The following is an 8,980-nucleotide window of genomic DNA, read 5'->3' as shown; positions in this document are numbered from 1 at the left end:
AGAAGGGGAAACAGCTAAATTGCAGCAGAAACGGTCGAAACTGATATAACAGTGACAGAAAAATGGTTGAAATAAATAGCTAATATGCATAGCTACACGTAAGAAATGGTTTAAATAGTTACCTAAAAGTGTTTCGTAAACAAATTGATGGATAGGTGGTCTAAAGAGATAGACTAGCTACTCACGAGTCAGTTTCTCCCGCTGTGACGGGAAAGTCCTTACGTTTGACTGGCTAACTGAAGGAGAGAGTGAGAGAGGAGGAAGAGAGAATCCATTATTATGCCATTGTCTAACTCTTTGTGTTGCTGTTAAACACTGGGATGAATGAGGGAGCTGCTACCACGTCCTTCTTTTTTTTTTCCCCCTTCCTCCCTTAGGCTCATCAGCCTGATAAATCTCACCAGGAAACATCTTCCCTTCTCTATTTTAGCAGCTGGTCCTACAGGTGGAGACTTGAAAGCTCACCACATCCTACCTACAGAATAAATAAGAAGTGCATATCTGCTCTCAACATATGCGCTATGTACTACAGTAGAATAACCACCATAGATAGATGCTCACAAAAGTGGGCATGCACTGCGCAAATAGACACACTCCTCCTCACTGCTAGATCTTCCTTCCTTACTGCTGTGATTAGTCCCCTTGTGATGATACTGTCCTCACCCCCTCTGTCTCCAATGCGGCCTCCCTACCACACATGAAGCCCCATGGGAAATGGAAGCCCAGACTGTAAGCCGTGGGAATACCCCTTGAGCTCAGGACTATTCCAGGCTGAGCGACACTTATGGGCTTTATGGACAGCCAAATCTATCCTTCTTATATCGCCACATCGGGGAAAGGTGGGGGAGCCTAGTGATGCAGTTTAGTAAATATACTCCTTTCAATCATAACACATGAGTTAGAGGTGGTGTCTCGATGGGGTTTAGGATGGAACAAGGAAGGCCCAAGATAACTAAGCGTGTGTTGCATAAAAAAAACTTTACTTTATTGTCACCTTGTACCTCTTTACTCTTCAGAGAAGGAAGAATGTTACAAATTTTGTGGGAAACACTGGCACTAGATACACACAAGTAAGAGCTTAGAAGTGACACTTTAACCCAAATTAATCTCTTGGTTATCAATTAGTCGCATTCTCAGAAGGTGGTTGTAACAGTTTATGGTTTCTTCAAAGCTTTGTGGAGAGTGATAGCTTCAACTTCAACTTTATTATTATCCCAAAGGAAATTTTGGTTTGCAGGTAGGCATTAACACACAGGTCACAGGAATACACTGATGACAATCAGCCACAAAAATCAATAGTCCTGGACAAAAAAAGTAGCATACAATGTACAGTATACATAAAAAATGATAAATAAAAATAGCAGCATCTTAAGCCAAAAAATATAAACAAATCATCCTGTGCATGTTAAATAAAAAATTGGAAGATTAGACCAATGCCAAATAGAGAGCCAAATAAAGTGCAGTTCTTGGTAAGATAAAGTTTACACTTAACCTGTGAAATTGGCCATGTCTGGAATACAGCAATGACTGTTGAAGTGAGTTATGCTTCAGGGGTGGTTTTAAGATCATAAAACTATATGAACTATTTGAAATACTGTTTGAATTACTATTTGAATTCTTTGACCACATCTTTAAGGAACTCAAAGGGTAGATTTGGGGAGTGATATCACTTTTATTGGTTACAGTGATTTATCAGATTCTATATGCTGCTTTTTGGCATGGTCATGTCGTGTAATATGTTTTGATATGATGTCTGTGAAGGAGTAGAGCTGATTAGATACATGCATAGATTGCAGACTCATAAAATCCTATTGAAACAAGGAATATTTACCAAATGACTACAAACCCCCCTGACAGAATGTTCATCCCCATCTAGTGGTGGATTGTGGGAGCATACAGGTTACAGCAGTGCATCCAACAGTAAGTTGTATTAGTGGCTGTTGGTTATGTCTGAAACAAAAGTCAAAGCATCTCTGTAATCCTTTGTGACAGTAAAATGATCTGATAGTGGTCCAGATTTGATGATGACACACGGACAGACACACACACACACACACACATATACACACACACGCGCGCGCGCACACACACACACACACACACACACACACACACAGAAATACACACATAAAGACACTTAGGCCCCTGCTAAAACGTGCTGCTATCCCCATGGCAACTGTAGAAATACTGTTTTCTTTGAAACCATCAACCTTACTCTTACACACTCTCTTTTATTTTATCCCTCCACTCATTCTTTTTAAAGCACAAAAGCATATTTAGCTCTTTTTTTCTTGGTAAGAGCTGCCACACAGCCACAGGTTATTGAAAAACACTATCTTATAGAAAAAAAACTTGTTTGATTATAGGTAAACACAGAAATGTTACCCATTGTGGGGATTACCTAGTTGATCTGTTTCTTTATATTTCAATCATCCAGATATTTTGACTTTAATAAGGGAAAAGTGGTGAAGAGGAGGGAAAATGGGAAGGAAGGGAGATAAGGAGGTTGCAGCTTACGAGTGTTGGAAGATGGCCCAGAGCTTATCAGAGGCTAATGCCACCGTTGTCGCTTTGGAAAACCCTGCTCCTGCCAGAATGCTCTCTTCTGCCTAACAGCAGCGTGCCTCATGGTTGTCTCCTTTTTCCTCAGCTCTCTCATTGGTTGAAACTAAAAAAGGAGATCTCCTGCAAGTGACATCATTACTCCCTCTCCCATCTGACAGCATATGTCTTGACCACATGGTAAACATTCACTCAAATGAGGCCCTCCATTTGCTCTCAAATTCAAATTGAGCTGTATTTGTTACACATGCATGACTATTGAATTGAAACTCTTTAAGACATTATTTAATAGGAACAGATTGGGTTGAGTGCATAGCAGGGTTGTGTAAACAAGTGTTGCCAGTTCCAGCTCTTGACAGGCTGACAGGCCAACTAGGAGACTAACCTTGAACCAAATGTTCTGGATTGTTTCTTGGCGAGACATCCCCTCTGACAATATGCAGCCTAAGCAAAACAATTCCCCACGATCCTCACAGGAAGCTTAATTTTGTCATCTTCCAAAGCCTGGTCACTGTGTTGGAGAAAATGACAATGTGGGCAGATTGTCCCCTCTAGACTCTCCATAAATGAGTCATTTTGTAAATACAGTAAGTTGATTTAAGGATTCAGTGGCAATGTGCAAGTATACATGCCTGTCCCATTAGAGGTGAGGCCTTGACTCTCCAATGTAGCACAGAGAAGAAGAACAGAAGTTATCTCAGGGCACTTTTCATATGGAGCAGGTCTAGACTCTTTATAGTTATATTTAGAGAGACCCAGCATTCCCCCACAAGCAGACACGTGGTGACAGTGGCAAGGAAAAACTTCCTTTTAATGGGAAGAAACCTTGAGCAGAATTGGGCTCTGTGTGGGTGGCCATCTGCCTTGACTAGTTGGGTTGAGAGACAGAGAGTTAGAGAGAGAGAGAGTAGGAGGAAAGAGAACATAGCACAATGCAAGTCCCACATGGAAATGTTTATTAATAATAATAATAATAATAATAGTTGTAGCAGTGGGTGTTGAGCAGGATCATGGGGCATTAGTTGGTTTGCAATCACAGACTCTGCAGCTCCAGAGGCAGAAATACCTGCAGAAAGCAACAGGAGGAGAGAGGACAAAGATGAGAAAGTGCAAAACTATGGGAGAGAGAAGATGCCTCATTAGTAACATGCATTAATGAATGCATAAAGATGGGGAGGGAGGGGCTACAATAGGCCTGCAGTCTAGGCCTATAGCAGCATAACTAGGGGATGGTTCAAGACAAGCCCGAGCCAGCCCTAACTATAACCTTTATCAAAAACCAAGGTTTTAAACCTCCTCTTAAACGTGGAGAGGGTGTCTGCCTCCCTGACCCAAACTGGAAGACGGTTCCACAGGAGAGAAGCCTGATAGCTGAAGGCTCTGCCTCCCATTCTACTTTTGGAGACATTCTGGAAGCTCAGTGTTCGAGTGGGGTAATAGGGTACTATGAGCTCTTTCAGATTTGATGGTGTTTGACCATTAAGGGCGTTGTAGGTGAGAAGGATTTTAAATTCTATTCTGGATTTTACAGGGAACCAGTGCAGAGAAGCTAATATGGGAGATTTATGAACTCCTTTCCTAGTTTTTGTCAGGACACGTGCAGCAGCATGCTGGATCAGGTGAAGAGTCTTTAGAGACTTGTTGGGGCATCCTGATAATAAGGAATTGCAGTAGCCTAGAAATGACAAATGCTAGTTTTTCTTCATGTTTTTGAGACAGGTTGTGCCTGATTTTTACAATGTTACATAGGGGGGGAAAGTATTGCATTAGTGCAACAGAGCAGCAGGTAGCGAGTAAATTTTAGACATGCCTTTCAACCACATGGCCTGAGTTTGAGCTTCAGCTCAGTTCCTTTTAATAACGAATGTTCAAACTGCTAAAGTGTCCTTGAGACACTGTTTCGTTATGACGTCCAAGGTTGTTGTGGTTGATCAAGTGCCTTGCAAGCAGAAATATAAATTTCTCCAGGAAAGTGTTAGTGGCATGCGGTGACTTTTACAGATAGGCAAAGAGAGCTGAAGAACCAGCTATCCCCAACTAAATATGTCTGCATGTCTGTAAAAGCTTTCCTTGCAAAAAGAGTAATTAAAAGCTCCACAATACATCCTAACCAAGGTGATTAGTAAGATAACTTTGATTTGAGATGATAAATCACTGTAATTTGCTTGTTTACTTGCTGCTGCTACCTCTTAATGTTTAGGGAAAAAAGACTGTTGAAGTCTAATGCATTAGTAAGGGTTCCACATGCATCTCCACATGTGTATAATATTGTGTGCAATATCATAACTGATCTCAGAACAGTGAAAGCTGAGTCAATGGCAGCTTGGCAATCACACGTGTCTGTAGCTGGCTACAGCTAGTAACCCGTCAAAAATCCCAGGATTATCCACAATGCGCATGCGCTCCCCCCTCTGCTTGACTAGCCCCAGCTGTTGTAAATAGGACACAGCCACGCTAAGGAAAATCCTTGAAATGATGGATCTAACGGCTGGTAGTCAACCTAACTTTCAGATACAATACCTACTGCAGCCAGAAGAGGGCAGTAAATTACAATATGAATGCAAACAGGCAATATCAGACCCTGTATGGGACAGCGCACATCAACCGTGAGGTCTACCTTTAAAGCAGTAGATTTTTTTTGCCACTTGGGGGCAGCAAAACAATGACACATTATCTATCAACTTATCAAGTTGATATGAAGAACATGTTAGCAATCATGCCTAGTTACACATTCAGCAGACAAAGCACATTCTTATCATTTGTTTGGAGTTGTATTTCTGTCCACCTAATGAATGTAAGTCCAATATTCAGTCCCATTTTAGCTCTGTTTTGGTCTCCGCCAACTCATGAGAGAAATAGCTGACTCTTTGATGCTAAATGCTCCACTATGTTCACTAGCTAATCCCTAATTTTGTTCGTCTGCCATTTGGTGCCAGGCAGGTAGTGTACAGTGGGTTTATCAGGGTTTTTTTGCTGCCTGCTACTGCTGGAAAGAGGTTGATGAGAGCAGTGAGAGTGAATCAAAAGCTTTGAGCCCTGCAATCAAAACAATGACCCGAATGTTGCTCTCTCTACTCTCTGCAGAGCTGAGGAGAACTGCAGGGTGCAGAGAGATAATTCTCTGTGGGTTTCTCTCTACAAGTGACCCCTTTCACATTACACATATTCATTTAATCCATTGTTTATATAAAATTATTGATTAGTGCAGTTTTAAGTTTTAGTCAGAGAAAAAGGCCACACTGCTCTAAATATAAAGTAGATACAGTATATCATTCAGTCAATATACTGGCAACGATATAATTACTGCTGTTACATTTTCCACACATTTCACAGTTTGCTTTAATACACAACAGTCCCTTTTGTGCACAGGAAAATAACAATCAATTTTCATTTAATTCTGGAAACACCCAAGAATCATTTTTTAAAAACAAAAGAACGACACAATTTCCCTTGTAACGACTTGTAGGAGATGATTAGACATTATGATCTAATCATCCCAGGTGCCCAATTAGACAGATTCGAATACACAAGCACACACACAAAGCCAGAGGCTCCAACTTCCCAAACTGTCCAACGTGGCCACACCCTCCTCTTGCCTAATGTATGGTACTGAGAGCCACAGCTGGGCTCCTGAGGTGAGGCTAGAGCGTGTTCTCATACACTCATGAAGAATTAATAAGTGTAAGTGTGTATGTGTGTGTGTGGAAGTGTGTGTGCACATGTGACTTTGTATAGTATATGAAGGTATAACACAGTATAATATGGAGCTAGCTTGTTAGTGTAGTGTGTTTGTTTACTGGTGGCAGAAATGTAGGGTCATATTCTAGTTTTATATCTAATTATGATTTATCTTACCTCTCTCTACAGCAAGGATTTCACACTTAAGCAGAATATTTGCCACATGATTTACTGTAGATTGAACATGTCAGAGCATCTATACTTTGTCTGTTACGTTTATGAACACAGCAACACCAAAAGGGAAAAAGATTATATGCAAATTTCTAACATGGTATACTAGCCCTGCATGCAGTCGACCGAAAAAGCACTTTGTTATAAATAAAATGGATTGTGGCTTGGATTCATTTGCATGAAAGTCAACTTTTACTTGAGTACAAAAAAAAAAAAAAAACTCCTATGTAATGGTTTTCTCAACATTTTTTCTATGGACTGACTTAATACTGGCAATCAAAGCTGTACTTGTAGGTAAAATAGTTAACCGTAACCCTAACAGGCTACGTACCTGAAAGGAAAAGGTCAACTTTGACAGCAAGAGTTACAGTAAACTGTATACACTATGTACTATATAAAAGATGCTCTTCATTCACTGTCTCCAGATAGAGTTTAAAATTTAAGACCCAGCTGGATAAATGTCTGCTGGATTCTTTGAGGATTAAGTCTCAGCATTCTAAGACGCCTCTGCAATTTCTGACATTTTTCAGCTCACTTGATGGATAATCTAATAATAGTGTGGACAACCAGTGCAATTGTGTGAGTCCACATATGTCGGTGTTATTTATTATGAAGTTGTTGTCCTGGAGATTTCGAGATTGACCCTGACATCTCTCCTCTTTATCAGAAAAATCAGAATCAATATTTTAACATGTTAGAAGAGGTAAACTCATTCATCAAACACCCGAAGAAAAATATGAAATCTGAAGTATGACATCGATGATCGAGCCCAATGCAGTGAATTAACCTGGGAATGAACCAAGCAGTAATGTCTGACCTTTCAGCTATCAATGGCTGAGTCACTGGCACGTACAGAAAACAGCAGTGAGTCCTGACTTCTTTGTCTATCTGCTGTAATTATGTTACTATGTGTAGCCTAGACAGAAATGGCATGAGTGTTACACAGTCCCATGACTGCTCAACAGTGAAATGAACCACATTAACACAAAATCAGGTCTTTGTGCTGTCAGTGGATCTAGTTAAGATAAAAATAAATAAATAAATAAAGGGAATATCATCTGGTGGAGATTACACATAATTTTATTTAGTCTGTACATTTCAGTGGTTTGATTTTATTTCCAGCCTAGCATTTGACTATTAAACTCTTCATGTTTCCTGACCTTTAGTTTTAATTTATCAAAGACCCTAATAAGTTTAACTGTCAACACAAGTCTGGATAGTCAGTCTCCTGATGGAAAAGCAATAAAGATAACATTTACAAAAAAAAAATCAGTTGCATATTTAAAATTTTAAAGTTAGCATAATACTCACCATACCACTTTTACACATATGTTGCGACATGTGAGGGTGTGGCATTTCTTTCTGATGGTGGAGTGATGAAGTGAGGAGTGACCAAGTGGTGAGAGGGTTTGGGGCTATAAAAGAGAGTGGCTTTGTGTTTGGCTACAGGCCGACTGATTTACCTAAACTTTACCACAACCTGCAGCCTGCTCCAGTGTGCATCTGAGGACTAAAGACAAGAAAAGGTAACTTCTAGTCTTAATTTTATCTGTGGGGGTTTATGCAATATGGTTTATATTTCTATGCATCTGAACCAAAAAAGTTCCTCACATCTAACGCTAAAGGTTTTCGTGGTATCAGGAAAAGATTGTATTCCTTGGTCCTAAGCTTATGTCCTGCTGTAGTGTACATAACAGTGGTGCACCAAAAAAATGGGTGATAAAATGTTATCCTAATATAATAATACAGTTCATTTTCATGTGTGCATATGTATTTTATCATTTTGATTGCTGTGCATTAGTTGGTGATGTTGGTGATGTTGGTGGCATGGTCAAAAACAAAGCTATTGATAAGTCCTAAACTACATTAATTGATCAATATACACTATAAGTAATTCTAAAATGTCATTAGAACTTTTTCCTTAACATGCATTTACGGCAAAATATTATTTTGCAAGTAAAGCACCTATAATAAATAATTAATAACCATAATTATCTGCATTGGGTTGTATTTATTATTAATAGCAAAGATTAAGCAGCATGAAATGGCATGTCTAGGTAGTTACTTAAATAACTTAGAAACAGTAATTGAATCTGCAGTCACAAGAACAATTATAAATTAGTGGTATGGACTGGAAACCAAAGAATCATTGATATTTCAAATTCCTCTCTAACTGCACATATAACCCAGAATCAATGCGCCCTTATGTGTCTGCGTGACTCTGGATGTTTTCTGCTGATTCATTCTATTAGTACATTCCGTGGCATCCAATAAGCTTTAGTTAACAATGTATATCTGTATGGAGACACACAATCACTCAGTGCAGCATGTGTTTGCTGACACTTTGACATCTTGAAAAGCTATAGAGTCCTCTGGTGGTCACCTGGAGAACAATTTCTTCTCTCCACAACTCATAGAAGCACAGTATGTATGTAGAGCATGCTCTGTAAGATGTAAAAAAAATAAAATTAAAATAAAGAAAATAAGTGAATACATTTTTTTAAAGTTT

This window comes from Xiphias gladius, chromosome 4, assembly GCF_016859285.1.
Source record: "Xiphias gladius isolate SHS-SW01 ecotype Sanya breed wild chromosome 4, ASM1685928v1, whole genome shotgun sequence".
Lineage (NCBI taxonomy): Eukaryota > Metazoa > Chordata > Actinopteri > Istiophoriformes > Xiphiidae > Xiphias > Xiphias gladius.
The sequence above is the reverse complement of the archived record's forward strand: the minus strand, read 5'-3'. Positions refer to the sequence as shown.